General features: G+C 61.7%; 1 protein-coding gene across 7 annotated transcripts in view; it reads left to right on the plus strand.

Annotated features, from left to right (window-relative positions):
- The window catches only part of ZMIZ1 (zinc finger MIZ-type containing 1), a 231,064-nt gene that overhangs the window by 75,734 nt on the left and 138,529 nt on the right, over nucleotides 1–16,801 (plus strand). For 5 of the 7 annotated variants that reach the window (XM_072823768.1, XM_072823759.1, XM_072823764.1 and 2 more), the window contains one exon: nucleotides 11,347–11,425. The exons of 1 other annotated variant lie outside the window; for it this stretch is intronic. The gene's annotated coding sequence lies outside the window, so the exon portion shown is untranslated. The remainder of the gene's footprint in view (nucleotides 1–11,346; nucleotides 11,426–16,801) is intronic. One more of the 7 variants, XM_072823762.1, reaches the window with a different exon arrangement.

Here is a 16,801-nt window from a genome sequence, read left to right on the forward strand (position 1 = left end):
GAGCCCCAGGCAGGGAGAGAGAGGCATGGGTGGCTGCTAGTGTCCCCATGGTGGGTGGGGGTGATGATGTCAGCACGACCCCCCCTCCAGGTCACCCTGTGACTGGGATGAAGCTGATTATCTGCACCCAGGAAGGAGCTTGCGTTTCTCTGTCCTCCCGGGCCCACTCTCCTGCTCCAGTCTGCCGAGGTGGCTATGCTGGGCTTCGAACCGGGCAGCTGGCCCCGGGGTCAGTGCCCTTGGCCACTGGACCACCTGCTTCTCTGACCCATGGCCACCTCCCCAAGCCAGGCACCCGCAGCCTATAACCCCAGCTCGGCAGGGCAGAGGGAGTGTCAGGATGCCAAGTGAGCAGATCCGAGTTGCCAGGATACTGGATAGACTGATGCACTCGGGGTTACCCTGACCTGTGGAGCAGCTGAGAGCATGTCAGCAACCGGGAAGCCCTGAGGTCCCTGCAGCCCAGCCCTTCCCCGTGGTACGGTGACAACTCAGCCCCGGCCTTGGACGCCTCGTCCCTCTGCACTTCAGCATCTGCATCTGCCAAATGGGTCTTTCAGAGCCAGCTGTGAGGGGTCCTTGATATTCTGGGTGCACGGTGCCTGAGCCCCCACGGCTCCTCAGTGGGTATTTGTTTTTCCCCAGTGCATCCGGCCGCTGGCACCAGGGACATTCCTGGCAGCAGGATTAATGTGGGCAGGGGTGCAGAGGTGGGGAGACCCAGACATGTCTAGGCAAAGGTCACAGGTCAGAGGCAGGTGGGGGCCTTGAACTGTGAGGCTGGAGAGTTAGAACTGAGCCTCGCAGACAATGGGGAGCCATCAAAGGCTCTTGGACGGAGGAGTGACATGTTGTTGGGGAGAGGAAGTGGCAGCGGGGAGGTCTGACGTGTCCATCCAGGTACAGGGCTCTGATTCAAAAGGAGTCCTGTGGCTAAGAAGGTCGACCTCAGCGGGTGGCTTGGCAGGCCTCAGTTTTCCTCCTCTGAACTGGGTACGTGGTCCCCAGGGCTCCAGCCATTGCAGACTGGGAGTCTGCCGGCCACGGCAGGGAGGGGCCGGGTCAGCGCCGATGCCTCTCCCTCTGCGTGTCCCAGAGTCCGTGTCCCCCCTTCTTGGGCTGGGCTGGCTTTCCCACCCAGCCCTGGGTGGGGCCCCTCTGCTCCTTCCTCCCTCTGTGGCTTTCTGGTCCTGAACAGGAGGGGCCTCGAGGTTGCAGTGGGCTGTGGGGTGTGAGCCAGGGTGGGGACCCTGGTGGTGGGCGGAGTCACGGGATGGGTGGCCATGAGTCAGGAATTGCTGGGCCCGTGTGTCATCTGGCCGCGTGCTGTCCTGGCTGCCCCGGGCCTCCCGCCTCGTGCCTCCTGCGTCTGCACCTGTGGGCTGTGCTGCTGGGCCGGCAGCGCTCTGTTTCCAAGAGCTCAGAGCCAAGGCCCAGGAGTCAGGGTGCCCGGACGCCAGGTCTCGGATTCCCCCAACATGCACGGGGATCTTGGGCACGTCCCCTCCCTCCCCGGCCCACACTTCCCCGGATTGAAGAGTGAGGGTGGGGCTGGCCGGAGGCCCTCAGCGCCTGCTGCACAGGAGAGCTAGGGCAGCTTCGAGAAGTGGTGCAGCCCAGCCCGGTTCAGCCAGATTCCCGGGGCAGAGCCTGGTGGGGCACCTGCACTTTGCGGGGCCCGTGGTGGGCTGCGCTGTCCACGCTGTGGACTCCGGGGCTGGGGGCCTGCACCCAGTCTAGCTCCGCGACCTTCTAACGCCGTGAGCAGGTGACTTCGTGTGTTTGGCTTCCTCAGCTGTGAAATGGGGGCGCCAGGACCTCCTTGTAGAATCGCTGTGGGGTGACCAGTGCCCCACGTCTGATGGAGCCACGCCTGTGCTGGATGTGGCAGGCACCGTGCACCCGCCAGCGGCTGTGCCTCTGACCTGAAGCTGTCTTCACCCTGAGCGACTCTCACTGCTCCTTCATGTGTCCGGCAAATCCTCCAGCGGCCCTTCTACCTGGAAGCCCCGTGCTGGGTGCTATGAGCAATGGGAAGAGGGCACCCGTCATGGGGGCTGGTCTCAGCCCCTCCTTTTAACCTCTCTGGGGGTCCAGTCCCAGCAGGCAGGTTCTCTCAGTCCCAGGAATTGGTGGGCACGTGAGAGGAGGGGCTCCCCTCCCAGATCCCTTGAAGTTGCTGGGCTGAGGGAGCCCCCAGACTCCAGGAAAAAGGAGGCCATCGCAGGCTAGCCCTGACGCCTCAGCTGGAAGGCAGCTGCCGAGGTCCTGGTACCTCCTGCTGGGACCCTGGGACGCGCTCTGGGCGTGTGATGGCTCCCACAGGGCTGGGCTCTGGGCGGCCCAGGAAGACAGCGTCAGCCAAGGCTGGTGGTGGAGAGGATAGAGCAGGAGCTCCTCACCGCACGCTGCCAGGCCTGACCACATCCCCCACCCCCCAGAGCTCCTCAGCAGCCCTGGGGATTGGCCGACATCGTCCCCTTGCTTTATAGATGGAAGGTGGGACATCTTGGGATGGGGGGCACTAGGGCAGGAGGGCATAAGGGCAGAGGCAGGGCCAGGACCAGCTTCATTTAGGCAGGGTCAGTGAAGCAGGGGGAGATAGTCAAGCTTCCCTGGGCGGGCAGGGCAGGGCAGGGCACTAGTGAGCGTCTTGGGATGGGCTGGAGAGTGCAGCGTGATGATTGGCACACCCTACAGCCAAGCCCCCAGTGGCCTTCCCAGACCACGTGGGGCTGCCTGTGCAGGGAGGACTGGCATTCCCACGAACAACAAGACCCCCTGTGGCCTGGTCCTCCAAGGGCCAGGAGTTGGGCCACTCATTTTACCCCCCGTTAGACCTTCTCCCTTCCCATTATACCATTGAGTAAACTGAGGCAGGGGTAGGTATAGGGACATGGCTAAGGCCATATGGCTTGTAAGTAGCAGAACCAGGATTTCATCTAGGCCTGGCTGACGTTAGGGCCTCAGCGCAAAGCCATGACCTCCTGTTAGCAAGAACAGTGCTTTCCTTTGTCCGGCATCTCCTAAATCTGGGCCTCGGCCACCACCTCAGACCCGCCTGGCCCCCGTGTAGCCAGAATCCCAGAGGGATGCCTGTTTGGGGAGTGTGAGCGCCAAGGGCTGGCTGGCCCTGGCCCAGGAGAGGGGTGGCCAGGCATGCTGGGTGCTAGGCAGAGTGCCTGTACCCATCAGCCTCTCGACCTTCCTGTCCACCTCCTCAAGTGGAGGGAGCACAGGGCTTGGAGTCCAGGCTGCCCGTGGAGCTGCCCAGCCCGTGCCAGTCATGGATGAAACGTCAGCCCAGCTAATCCTTCAGCCAGTGGTTGGCTCAGATAAGGACACGGAGACCTAGGGGGACAGGTGACTGGCTCATGAGTCCATATCAGCTCCTTGGTCCAGCCTCAGCACCAGAAGTGACCCGCTCTTTGGTTCTCATCTTGGTCTTGGGCCCGCCCTGTTCCTCTTTGGAAGCGTGTCCCCTCCTCGGTGAGGTGACAGGTTAAAAGAGGACTTCCGAGGACTCTGCTGAGAGCGTCTGCCAGCCTCTGTTAATGCCGCAGAGGAATTGGGCTTGGGGTGTCCTTGGGGTGGCGATAAGGGGTATCCCTCCAGGACTGTCCTCAGAGGGGCAGTGCAGCACCAGGTGACAGGTGCCAGGCCACCTCAAGCAGAGTGAGCAGAGACGAGAGACAGAGTCCCTAAGAGAGGGTCATGGGCAAAAAATTCGGTTTAGATCATCATCAGGACTGGCAAGAACCTGGGTGGGCATCAGGGGCCCAGGGTTGGCCAAGCCCACCTGGGTGCCTCTCTAGGCAAGACCCTCGCCCCTGGCAAGGGAGAGGCGCTGCCTACACTCAAGGGGCTGATGAGAGGGTAGGTGTGGGAGGAGCTCCTGGTACAGAGCTTACTCCTAGGCGGTGCCCAGCGCCTTCGGGGCTTGTGTGGAAAGAGATTGGGAGCATGTGGCCGAGGGCCCTGAGGCCAGGATTCATCTTGACAGAGGCCTGGGTCTTTCTCCTTCTCTGTGACAAGAGATCCAGTGTCTTTCCCCAGGCAAGACCCCACATCTGTACGCAGCAGCAACCCTAAACCAGTGATAACAATGACAGTCCCCGTTTGTGGACCACGTCCCATGCGAGCGCAGTACGGGCATTGTCCCGTTACCACCCTACAGCTCTGACAGGAGGGATTCCTATCATCCCCATTTTAGACGTGAGGAAACCAGAGCCCAGAGAGGCTAAGGCTCTTGGCCGACGTCACAGCTCAGGAAGCAGCAAAGCTCAGGCCCCGGATCTGCTCTGTCAGAACCCAGAACCCCTGTGCATCCTCGGTCTACGTTGTGTCCTTGCCCCTTGATTAGAAGAGAGATTGTTTATTTGATGCCTGGGAGAGAGGGGCGACCCCTCCGCCTTCCACCAGCGTGAGGGGGCTGCAAAGCCAGGGCCAGACCCCTCTGTGGTCTCAGTTTACCCCTTTGTGCAAGCCCAACACCAAGGGGCTGGGTGGCTTGCTGGGGCAGGGAAGGCCCACATGTGCACACCGTGAGCCTGGGTACCCCTGAGAGGCAGGAGGGGTGAATGCTGCCCCGGGAGGCCTGCCTGACGCACAGAGTGAGCACTTTCTGGCTCTGCTAGGGCTCCCTGGAAGAGGTGCCGCTCCAGCTTGGCCTTGAACACCCAGCAAGTCAGGATTAGGCACCGGGTGAGGCGCTGGAAGGGGCCCCCAGGGACGTATCCGTATGTGGCGGGGGATACTTGGGCCCCCAGCCCTTGAATGCAGCTTTTCCCCGGCTCCCGGAGGCCACCCACAATTCTCTCTTCAGCCCAAAGCTTTTCTCCCACCAGGCCTCTGAGCCTCTGCCCTCTTGCCTGAGACACTGGCCGCAGGATGCTGCCCCAGGCCCTCTGTTTTGCTGTCAGGCCAAGGTGAGCACGGCCATCCGCATTCTGTCCTAGAATCATCCAGCTCGCTGTGTTCTCCTCGCCTCCCCTTGGACGAGGTGCATACACCCTTGGGAGGCATGCAGGCTGGCACTTGCCAGCCTCTGCCCCTACCCCCCTCTCTCCACCCCCCCACCCCAATCCTGCTCCTTCTCGTCCTCCTCCAGCAGATGGTAGGCATTGTCATGAATTGTTGAAAGAAGGAAATGGATGGATGGATGGATGGATGGATGGATGGATGGATGGATGGATGGGAGGAGCAACGCCCAGCAGTCATTTCTCCATTTTCAAAAAGGGGATGCCAATCTCAGAAGTGATGAGGGTGGAGACGGCAGTTCTGGGAGCCCTGCCCTCATCCAGCTCCCGCTCTTCAGGTGCCCCGTGGTACCAGGACGTGGCCCCACACCTGCGCTGGGCATCTACTGTCCTCGGAGCCGTCCCCACCTGGAGGTGCCCATCGGGGCCCCGCAGCCGACTTGCCAGGCCTACACCTCAGTCCCCAGGCCCCGCAGGTCAGCAGTGACACCTGGCTGCCCTTCCCCCGTGGCTGACCAAGGTTCCATATGGAGAGGAGGAGGCGGGAAGCCCCCAGGGGCCCTGGGCTGGGCTTCCCCGGGCCTGGGTGTGGGTAGGCTGTCAGGACAGCTCCCAATACTCCCGGAGGAAGTGAAGACAGGATGATCAAACCAAGGGTAGTTCGTGATCCTCGGACAGCCCGACCCAGGAGTCCCCAGGACCCCAGACAACTCCATGCTAGGTCTGCTCTCTTATCTGTTCCTTAAGGACAACTGCAGCTACTCCTCTTTGGTGAAAAGATTCGGGATTTCAATTTCCATCGTACCTGAGCACCCGGGCCACCCAAGCCTCCAGGCTCCACTCTGTTCCTGGAATGAGTGGCCAAGGGTCTCAGGGCCAAAGAGATGACCGGTTTTAATTACACAAGGAGAAAGAAAGAAATGGCATCAAATGTCTGGAAGTTCAGGAAGGGAGAGATCACTCTGGGGACTCGCGGGGGAGGGCAGCCTGGTGGAGGCGGCCTGTCTAGCACCGCAGGAAGGGGTTCTGATGGGCAAAGTTTGTTGAAAGTAAGACCCTGGACCTTACGGCTCCCTGGTGACGGGTCATGGTGAGGATGGAGTGGGGCAGCGAGGGCTTCTGGGGTTGCTGAGGAAGGGCCCTGCTAGGCGGGAGAATCTGGGAGTTGATGGCAGGCTGAGGGCCTCACTCTGCAGGCGTGACAAGCGTGCATGTGCCTGTGCACACGCGCGTGTGTGTGTGGGGGGTGTGATTGGCAGCAGGGGTGAGGAGGCCTGGCGCTGGAGCCCTGAGTGCAAGCCCAGAGGTGGCACTGGGGTAGCCCCCTGCCCCACCGCACCACGCTGGGGTAGTCCAGCCCCCTCCCACGGTGGCCTGTGGGTAGGTCAGTGCTCTGGCCCTTGTCCTGAGCTCCCCCTGGGGCCTCCCCTACTAAGGGTTTAGTCCACAGGACAGTTCGGAGCTGCCCTTTTGCCCCCTGGCCAGCAGGCTTCAGCTTCTACCTTGGCCCAGGACCCTCAGTCTGGCTCTTCCCCAGGGTCTGGCTCCCTCTACCCCACACCTCCCCTCCCAGCTTGATGAGGTCAGGGAACATGTATTCCAGGAATGTGGGAGGCGGGGCGGCCAGCCTGGTTTGGATAACCATCCTGGTAAATATTTGCCTTGCTCCTGGAGCCAGTACCATCCGCCAGGGGGGTCGAAGGGTCTGGTCCTAGGGTCACCTAAGGGGATGCCTTCCTGGGTGGGTCTCGGAGGTGGGCAAGCCCGTGGTTCCCCAGCGAGCCTGGGAGCAGGGGCTGAGGCCACCTGCCCTGTGTGCAGGGCCTGAGACAGGGCCCCTGGCCTGCTGGACCGGCAACCGCGTGGCCCATCTGTAAAATGGGAATAACAACAGCCCGGGTGAGGAGGGTCCGCCACCGGAGCCGGTTCAGGGCAGTTCAGCCATTGCAGCAGCAGGACGGATCCTGTCTGGGTGGGTCCCACGTGACCATGTTTTGTTCCCTCCTGGGCCACTTATGACCTTGAGTAATTGTCTCCTCCTTCAAACATTAACAGCCATCATCCCCCGACCTGTGTCTTCGTACATGGCACCTGGATCCACACACCCATTTCATCTTAACCCTCAGCCACCAGGGCATGATCCGCGGCAGGTGACAGGAGCCCCAAACTCTGGCGCGGGGATGCCGTAGGTATGGCCACCTGCCTACAGACCACCCTGGACAGGCTGCCCCCGCCCCCCAGTAGCCTGTGGGCAAGTCAGGGCTCTGGCCAGTGAGGGGCCCCTCAAGGTCAGCCCTCAGCCTCTCTGGTGAGCGAATGGCTGGAGGGGCCACTGGTCCCTGTTCAGAAAGGGGATGATGGGGCACCTGGGTGGCTCAGTCAGCTGAGCAGGTGCCTTCCGCTCGGGTTGTGGTCCCAGGGTCCTGGGGTCCAGCCCTGCATCAGGCCCCCTGCTCAGTGGGGAATCTACTTCTCCCTCTCCCTCTGCCCATCCCCACCACTTGTTCTCTCTTTTTCGCAAATGAATAAATGAAATATGTAAAAGAAAGAAAGAAAAAATTAAAAATGAAGAAAGAAAGAAAGAAAGAGAGAGAGAGAGAGAGGGAGGGAGGGAGGGAGGGAAAGGAAAAGAAAGAAGAGGAGGGGATCCCTGGGTGGCTCAGTAGTTTAGCGCCTGCCTTTGGCCCAGGGCGTGATCCTGGAGTCCCGGCATCGAGTCCTATGTCGTCCTATGTCGGGCTTCCTGCATGGAGCCTGCTTCTCCCTCTGCCTGTGTCTCTGCCTCCCTCCCTCTGTGTGTGTGTGTGTGTGTGTGTGTGTGTGTGTGTGTCTTTCATGAATAAATAAATAAAATCTTTAAAAAGAAAAAGAAATCTATAATAAAAAAAAGAGAGGAGAGGGAAGGGGAGGGGAGAGGAAGGGAGGAGAGGAGGGGAGGGGAGGGGAGGGGAGGGCTCAGAGATGCCAAGTGACTTGCTCAAGGTCACCCAACATTAAACCTCTAAGCAAGGACTCCAGTCCCACTCTGCCCACCTTTGTCCTTGACCTCACCACCGAGGACAGGACCGGGGCTCCACCCGGAATGTGCGTTCTGAACCTCGAGCAGCTGTAGAGAACAACCAGTCACTGAGCCACAGGCCTGGAGCCGTGGGCACAGAGCCTGCCGGGTGTGGCTCATCCTGGTTGCCCTGTGGCACGGGCCCCTCTGCCCTCTGGCACGGGCCCCTCTGCCCTCCAGCGAGCCCCCAACGGTGCTGCATCTCTCCGGCCAGCCCCCCGGCCCCAGCCAACCCCCAGACCAACACCCAGGGCCAAGGCATCCCTGCAGGAGGAAGGGATGGGCAGGTGGGTGTGTTTGGGAGAAAGCATCTGGGTCCCGGGACACTCCCCACCCTAGAGTGACCTTTGCTGCATCCCAGACCCGGCGTGGCCACTCTAGCTGTGAGACCTCTGGCAACCCCGTCCTCCCTCAGAGCTTGGCTTCCTGCCCTGCAGAGTGGGCACCGTCCGGGCCAGACGGGCAACGAGGATGGAAGCATGGCTGGCCTGTGGTCTGTACGCCCCTTTCTACCCTTGGGGCCTTCATAGGCAGGAGCTGCCCCTTGGCCCAGTCCTCACCCCCTCCCCACCCCTGGAGTGAGAGTCCTGAGCTAAGGATGCCAGGAGAGCCACCCCTTGGGGACATTGGATGCCCTCCTCCATGCGCTGGGCCGTGAGGCTCAGCCTGTGCCCTGCATGGCACCGGGTGCAAGTGCCTGTGAAGCAGGGAACACGTCCCTGTGGTGCATCTGTGTTCACAGCTCTTGTGTGCCGACGTGAGTGGTGCCCAGCCCCGTGGCGGGGGAGCCTGTGTGCCCAGGGCTGTCTGTCCCCGAGCTGGTCCTCTGGGAGTGGGCAGGGCCTGTGGGGGGGTTGGTGGATACACCACCTGCCTGCACACGTCCTGGCTCTGTTCTTGTTATTAGCTCCTTCTTGCCTGTGCCACCCTAGGAAGTTATAGAACCTCTCCGGGCATCGTGTGTCAGTTGGGGGTGCCAGTGGAGTTTCTGCCTCCTGGCATTTCACCAAAGGTTAGAGAAATAACCCAGGGAGAGCCCCAGTGGAGACTCGGCAAAGGCAGGCCTCCTAGCCACAGGGAAAGGGGGTCAGTCCCCGGCCAGGGCCCGAGTTTATATCCTGGGGGTGCCCCCAACCTATCTGTGCACTTGCCGTGCGACCTCGGACACGTGTGGTGCCCAGTCTTTGCCCCTGGGCCCAAGCCCAACGAAGAGTTCAGGTGGCTGAGGGCACGCGAGTGTGCGCCGTGAGCTGGAGCATCCCTGAGAGGCAGGATGGGCGGGTGTCGTTCCTTGGGGCCTGGACGCTGCTCCCCGTGTGAGCGAGGTCTTTCCGGCTCTGGCTTCTCTCTCAGCTGCCAAAATAATTATTTTCTCTGTGTCAGCGGGTCTTGGGGCCAGCTCGCCTTTGGGAAAGGCCTGAGCCGTGGGTGGTGGGGAAGCAGGAGGCCGATTCCAGTTGCGCCCCAGCCACCGACTTGCGGTGTGACTCTGGGACGGGGCCGGTCGCTCCCCGTCTTCAGGCCTCAGAGTCTTCCTCTGAGAAATGGGAGAGTCGGAGTCCGTGAACGCCAGGGCTGTTTGTGTCCCTTGTCAAGCGGTTTGGGGGCAGCCGGCGCCAAAGGGTCAGGATGCCAGCCCTGGCTTCGGAGCGTGGGACTTAGGGCCTAAGGCTCCGTGAGCCCGGTCCCAGCCGCTGCCAGGTCACTGCGGTCTCCGCTGACCCACCCGGAAGCTCCCTGTGTGTCCAGCGCTGCTGTGCGCTCCCTTCCACGGCCTGTACAGCTCCGTGAGGGCCCCTGGTGACCCCTGTGTTCCCATCCCATGGATGAGAAAATGGAGGCACAAAGAGCCTTAAGAAATTTGCCCAAAAAAAAAAAAAGAAAGAAAGAAATTTGCCCAAAGCCACACACTTGGTCAGAGGGTGAAACCGGGCCTGAAGCAGCCACCGCACACTCTTGTCTTCCCAGGTGGGCCGGGTCCGGGGCCTCCCGTGGCCCCTGGCCCATGTGGGAGCCCACGGTTAATGTGGCCCGTGCGCTGCTCCGTCCTCTGTCACCCCAAGAGGCACTCAGGCCAGAGTTCTGTTTCCCATTTCTTAGAGGATGCACAGGCCCGAGGAGCGTGGCAAGTGTCTGCCGCCACCCAGCAGGGTGCCTTCGTCACTGGGAACGCCCCAAACGGGAGGTTCTGTGGCCGGCACCCTGAGGAGCCCCCCACCCCCTGCCCGGCCTCGGGGTCTGGTCCTCCAGGATCCCTGCAGGGAGTGAGCAGAGCGGGCGGTCCCGAGGCCCTTGAGGAGCTGGGGCGCAGGACCCACCGCCACCCCGTGAGGGTAGTCGTGCCCCACCACCAGTGGGGGTAGGGGCCCAGGCTGCCCGTGCCTCTCCCTCCTTGTGTCATCTCCACGAACCCCGTGTACCCGCAGTTCCTGCCACCCTGCCTGCAGCTCCCTGTGCTATGGGCACCACCGTCTCTGGCCTGGACCCCTGGAACAGCCTCCACACTGGCCTCCCTGCCTCCTCCTGTCCCCACCAGTGGCCAGAGGATCTTCTCAAACTAGAACTAGGGTCCTGGCCCTCAGCTGCCCAGGCCCCCCGTGTGGCTCCTGTCCACCTCTCGGGGATTGGCCATGCCGCCTGAGCCCCGCTCACCCCACCGCTCCTTCCCTCACCCCTACCCCCCACCCACTCTCGAGTCCTCCCCTGAACCAGGCTTTTTCCCCCTGTCTTCAAGTCTTCACATCTGCTGTTCCCTTGGCCTGGAATGCGGTTCCATGCATCTCGGCCTGCCTCTGTCTGGCTCATCCTTCGACCTCACTGCCCTGGAGAGGCTCCCCTGAACCTCGAGTCTACGTCGCGTGGCCCCTGTGACTCATTCTTTCTGAAGGCAGACGCCTCTTCTAATTCTGTAGCGTAATGAGCAGAAGCCCCGCAAGCACGGGAGCCACATCCTAGTCACAGCCCAGGCTGCTCGTTCCGTGTGTCTTGAGCACATGAGTGGACACCAAGTGCGTCTGTCTCCATGTGTCCTCAGTTGCTCCTAGAAACCCCGAGAGAGACTGTGGTCCCGTTTGACAGGTGGGGAGACCGAAAGCCAGGGAGGCCAGGAGCATATCCACGGAGCTGAGAACTGGCGGGTGTGGGGGGGAGGGTCAGGGCATCAGCGTGCCCCCCTTCCTCTCCCTCCCTCCAGTTCTCCAAATGGGGATGCCTGGGTTTTGCTGGCAGTAGACTTGCCGGCGGAGGGTGGGCAGGTGGGCTGTGGCGCCTGCTAGCAAGGACTCCTCTGACCACCCCTTCCTATTGCAGCAGGATGGAACTGGAGTGAGGCAAAGGGCTGAGCGCTGCTGACCAGACGCGGGACGCTGGTGGTTCGCGGGTCACTGAGGTAGGTGTGCAGCTGGGCTGGCGGGGGAGCGTCTGCCTTCGGCTCAGGGCATGATCCCAGGGTCCTGGGATCGAGTCCCGCATCGGGCTCCCCGCATGGAGCCTGCTTCTCCCTCTGCCTGTCTCTGCCTCTCTCTGTGTCTCATGAATAAATACATAAAATCTTAAAAAAAAAAAAAAAAAAAAGAAGAAGAAGAAGGGGTTTAGCACATCCTGAGTGGACTTTGACGGGGCCCCAGTGCTCATGGGTGGCCTTGGGTGCAGCCACCCCTGCCTAGGCCTCGCCAGCTGTCCGGCCTTTCTCTAGAGTGTCTGCCAGGGTGGGGGCTGGGGGAGTGCACCTCGGGAGAGGGGCAGCTTTGGTGTCCGTCTGTACCACTCGCTCCCGTGGCACACGGGCCCCAGATGCTGAACAACATGGTGACCACGCGGAAGAGGCCCGGGCGGGCAGAGAGGACTGCTGGCTGGCATGGGTGTTGCGACCGCCCGCCCCCTTCCCTCCCATAGACACACTTGAAGGACCCACATGGGTCTCGGGGCTCTGGAGTCAGAGTGACTGCATCCACATCCGGGCTCTGCCCCTTGTCCATCACGACCTTGTGCGGTTTCTCTGTGCCTTGATTTACCCATCTGGGAAAGAGGGATGGGTCCACGGCGGCTGCCCTCACGGGCGCCGCGGCACAACGGGTAGCAGTGTGCACCCAGGAGGAGACGTCAGCATTGCTGTCGAGGGCCCGGGGACCCTTCCTTCATTCCGTGCACCTGCGCTCCCACCGTGCCCTCCTCCCCCAGCACCCGTTAGCGCCAGCATGGACGTAAACTGGTCCTCCACCGTAATGAGGGTTTGGGGCTCCCCAGGGAGCTGCTGAGAGTAGCTGCAGCCAGAAGGTCCTGAGGCTGAGCCTCTCCCAGCCCTGCCTCTGGCCTGGACAGCAGCGTGTCTCATCGCAGAGCGGCATTTCAGGGTTGATCACACTTGGCCCCGTGTCAGAGGGTGACCTGTGTAATCCCTCTTTGCTCTGCGGGCTCCCAACCCAGAGATGAGAGGCCTTCACAAAAGTGCTGACCTGGGCCAGGGGCCCTTTGTCCCAAGGCTCTGGGGCCCAGCCAGGGGAGGCAGTCTCTGCTCTGGCGTGAGGCCTCGGCCAATCAGCTCCCTGCCGCCCTCGGTCCTGAGGCCCCTGGGCTTGCAGGTGCCCAGACACGGGACCCGGCGGGCCCTGGGATGCTCCACGCTTCTGTCGGGCTCTGGAACCAGGGTGCAGGGCTGCAGGAAAGCCCGGCTCCCTGCTCTCGGCTCGTGACCTTGGACTAGTCCTTTCACTCCTGTGAGAGTGAGAGCCAGTGTTCTCATCTAAAAATGAGGGTAATGACACCAGCACTGCTGAGAAGGCCATTATGGGCATGCTTGGGAGCCTGAAATATTTTTAAATGTTACAGCTTAGTGAGAGTCTACTGTGTACCAGGCACTACACTCCTCAAATACATATTTCTCCCCACGGTAATCCCGTGAGGAGGTGTGTTTAGTGCCTCATTCTCCAGAGGCTCAAAGTGGTTAAGAGACCCATAGAGCTGTAAGTAGTGGCGTGGGGATTTGAACCGTGGAATTAAGTGGTCCGTGATGCCGTGGAGACCAGGGACTGAGGCGCTGGCAGGCCCGAGGTGGGTGCTCAGGAAACCACCTCCCTCTCTGCCTGGTGCCCTTGCCCGGCCCCGTCAGCCCGGCTGCCCTTGGAGCTAGAGGGTGGCCCCCGAAGGCTGGCGGCCGCCCCTCCCCACGGGGCCTGCCAGCAACTCGATAAGGCTGGGGGAACCCACTGCTAATTGTGGGGTAACCTCTGAAATTCTCCTTCACGGTGGGTTCTCTTTTCGGATGTTTTTCAAGGTAATTCATTCCCTTTCCAGAAATTGCCAGTGGCGGAGCATTAAGCAGCTGGTAATTAATCATAGGAGAGGCTTGGAGTTTATTCTTTAAAAAGGGGGAAAAAAAAAAAAAGAAGGAAGACTGGAAAGCCTTGATGGAAAAAGAAAAGAAAAGAAAACCGCTCCAAGGCAAGGGTGGTAATCGATACCTCAGTGTCCTAGAAACGGCCGGGGGCCGGGTGGCAGGACACGCTGCCGCTCCCGGTGCTCGTGGGAGTGACAGATGGGCAGCGGGGCAAGTGGCGCGTGTGCGGCTCTGCCCTTCACCGGCAGCTCCCCGGGCCTCTTGGAGCCGGTTGCTGCCTCTCCCTGGACTCAGCTCTGCCACCTGTGAAATGGGCAAAGGGCAGGTGGCAGCCTAGAAGAGAGTAGTAAATGGCTCTGTTCGCCACCGCATCCTGGTGCCCGGCACAGGGCCATTGCCCGATTGCTATTTTATTAACTTGGCAAGTGAGCGAATGGACGAACGGATGGTTTTCACGGTCCTTGTTAGCTGTCGCCAGTCAAGGAGGTGGTACCGGCCACAGGGCATCGTCTCTCTAGTTCTGTTATAATTTGGAGTGACAGCCTGAGTGAGGGGCCAGCTCTTTCCACTTTGCAGACTCATGACCGAAGGACACTCTTGCCCACCAGACCCTGGCCACTCGGGTTCGGGCCCTCTCCGTGGCAACCCCGCTGTCTCCCTGACATCCTTGGGTTCAACTGTCCAAGAGTCTGAGCTGTCTGGAGATATGTGTATATATATATATGTATTTTTTTGAAGTGGTCTCTGGGTAGGTAGTGAGTTTCCTGTCACCAACAGTATGCAAATGGGCTGGGGCTGCACAGGGCACTCAGGCAGCAGACTGGGCAGGGGTGGGGTGCAGGGGGCCCTCAGAGCATTCCTGAGTTTGGAGAGGGTGTGAGGTTCTCCAGGATGGACGTGGGGGGCCTGGACCAGCCCACAGAGGAGCCCCTTCCCAGAGGTGCAGGGGGAGAAGGGGGGTTGCGTGCAGGGCACCTGTTCCCTCCAGGGGGAGGAGCTGGCGCTTGTGCCCAGCCTCCCTGCCTTCCACCTGGGAGCCCCTCTGCCTCCTGGGCGCGCCCACGGCCACAGCTGCCCCGGGAGCTCCCCCTGGCATTTTGCTCTGAGCCCCAGGACCTTGTCACTTCTGCTCTCCTTACCCCGGAGACGCTCCTAGCCAGGCGTCGCCCGCAGACATCTGCTGTACGTCTGCTGTGTGTCATCGCCTGTGTCCTTGCCAGGCCCGAGCACAGCTGAGAATTCGCGGGCCTACAACCCGCCGCCCCTCGCCCAGTTCCCCGGCTCCGGCAGCGCGGTCCCCTCCCGCCCAGCAGCACACCGTGTGTGTGGCCTGGTGCTGGGGACGAACATCGTGCTGTCCTGGGGACCCAGCATCCAGAGCCTGACCTCCCGGCTGCCCTCTGGGGGTCCCTCGGGCCCCCATCCCTGGCTGGTCTTCCCGGAGGTGCCGCACGGACTCAGCCTGGCCTCCGGGGCCACCGCCGTCTGCCCAGCCCCTCGCGTGGCCACGTCACGCACTAGCTGTCCACCGGTGCCCTGGGCTGCAGGCAGTTGCTCGGTGTCACCCCTCCCCGTCCCTGTCACGCATCCCTGTCACCCTTGCGCCCGCAACGACCTCCTGCCCCGAGAGCCCTCTGTCCTTGCTGCCGCGTGGCCTGAGCCTCGGGGAGCCTTCCTCCAGGCCCTGCTTCCTCTGCAAGGTCACACGAGGCCTCCTTCGGCCCGGGCCCCAGCAGCCCCGCTTCCCAGACGCCCTGGTCACTTCCTCCTGAACTCTGCTAAACTCGAATCCTTCCTTACGCTCTCATGATCCCAGGGTCCTGGGGTCGAGCCCCACGTCGGGCCCTCTGCTCAGCCGGGAGTCTGCTTCTCTCTCTCTGCCCTTCCCCACCTGCTTGTGCACTGTCTCTTAAATACATAAATCAAAAAAAAATTTTTTTATAGAAAAAGTCCCCTTTATGCTCTTAGACCCTTCAGAGTGCTCCCAGACTGCCCACCACCTCAGCCTTTATTTTGCCTTGACTACCTATTGGAAGGCTAACACGGAGACCCTTTTGCGCTCTTTTTTCCTTTGAAACCTGGTGTGTGTTTAGCACATGGAGCACGTGCAGACTCTGGGGTACGGTTGCCACGTGGGGTTGCCTCATTTGCAGACAGGGAAACTGAGGCTGGGGAAGGAAACCTCGCAGATTAGAGTTGGTGGAGTGCGCGCCTTCTGTGCAGGTGGGGCTGCCGCCGTCCTGTGGTTCACGGTAAGACCGGGGATGTGCCACACCGGTCGTCGCTGTAAACTGAGGCAGGCGGGACTGTGGCCAGTCCCTGGGCAGCCACACCTCAGGAGGAACGGAGGGAACACGTCGTGAAGGCTTCCGTGCCCTTCACACAGGGTTCTGGTGCTCCTGGGGCTTCCCTCCCTAACCCCCAAACAGCCCTAGACCAAGGGGACCACGGGGCCACGGGCCGTGCCCCATGGGGGTCAGTGCGGCCCCTCATCCCTGCAGACACAGCATGCAGCCCGGAACACGGGGGTCCCAGGGGTTAGAGCACTCAGCTCCTCCCAGGGAGGGAGGATGTCCTCCCTCCTGCACCACCCAGGACGCAGCCTGAGCTGCAGAGGTGCCCCCTGGGAACCCAGATTCCCCCAGGATGGGGAGATGCCTGGGGAGATGCCTGGATGGAGGAGATGCCTCCTGCTCCTAGGGCTAGCCTAGGAGCAGGAGGGAGAGGAGGGAACCGTCTCCCCCAGAGCCTGGCCCTGCCCCGCCAGCCGGGAGGGACCTCACCGGAGTGCACCAGCCGCGGAGCAGCCCCCCTCCAGAGCCCTCTGCCCTCGGGAGCCAGTCTCCCCTCCGGCTGCACTTTGCTGCCTGCTGTGTAGACGGTGGGACTGCTGTGTAGACGGTTTGCTTCCGTTCACGCCTCGTGGCAGGAAGTCTTGGAAGGTTTAGGTGCTGGGCTTGTCCTCCCCGCACTACCCCTCAGAGGGGCCACCTCCTCCTGCCCGCTGGGGGGCCGCAGAGCTAGCCCCGTGAGACGACCGTCCCCTCCGTTAGCCCCACGCACCCATGGCTTCTCCTGGTCTCTGCTCCTCCAAGCCAGACACCTGCTGTCTCTCCTGCTGGACCGGAAGCCCCTCGAAGGCTCAGGGCAGACGGCACCATGCCCCGGGCCCAGTCCCTGGAACGCCTGTGCCCTCGGCTCCCTCTGGGGGTGGCAGGGGGGGTTCGTCTGGTATGCCAGTCCTTAATGCACAGGCCGGGCCATGTTAGGAAGGATCCTGAGGCTGTGCGCGGGCTCTGCGGAGCATGTGTCGTGTGCTGCCCGGTGCACGTTGGTCCTTTCAGCCCCAGCTCCTGGGCGTCCGTCCACTTGTCCAGTGTCTCAGTTCCAGGCTGCGGCCGGTGCAGGTCCAGGGAGGAGACAGTGACC

This window comes from Canis lupus, chromosome 4 (assembly GCF_048164855.1).
Source record: "Canis lupus baileyi chromosome 4, mCanLup2.hap1, whole genome shotgun sequence".
Taxonomy (NCBI): Eukaryota; Metazoa; Chordata; class Mammalia; order Carnivora; family Canidae; genus Canis; species Canis lupus.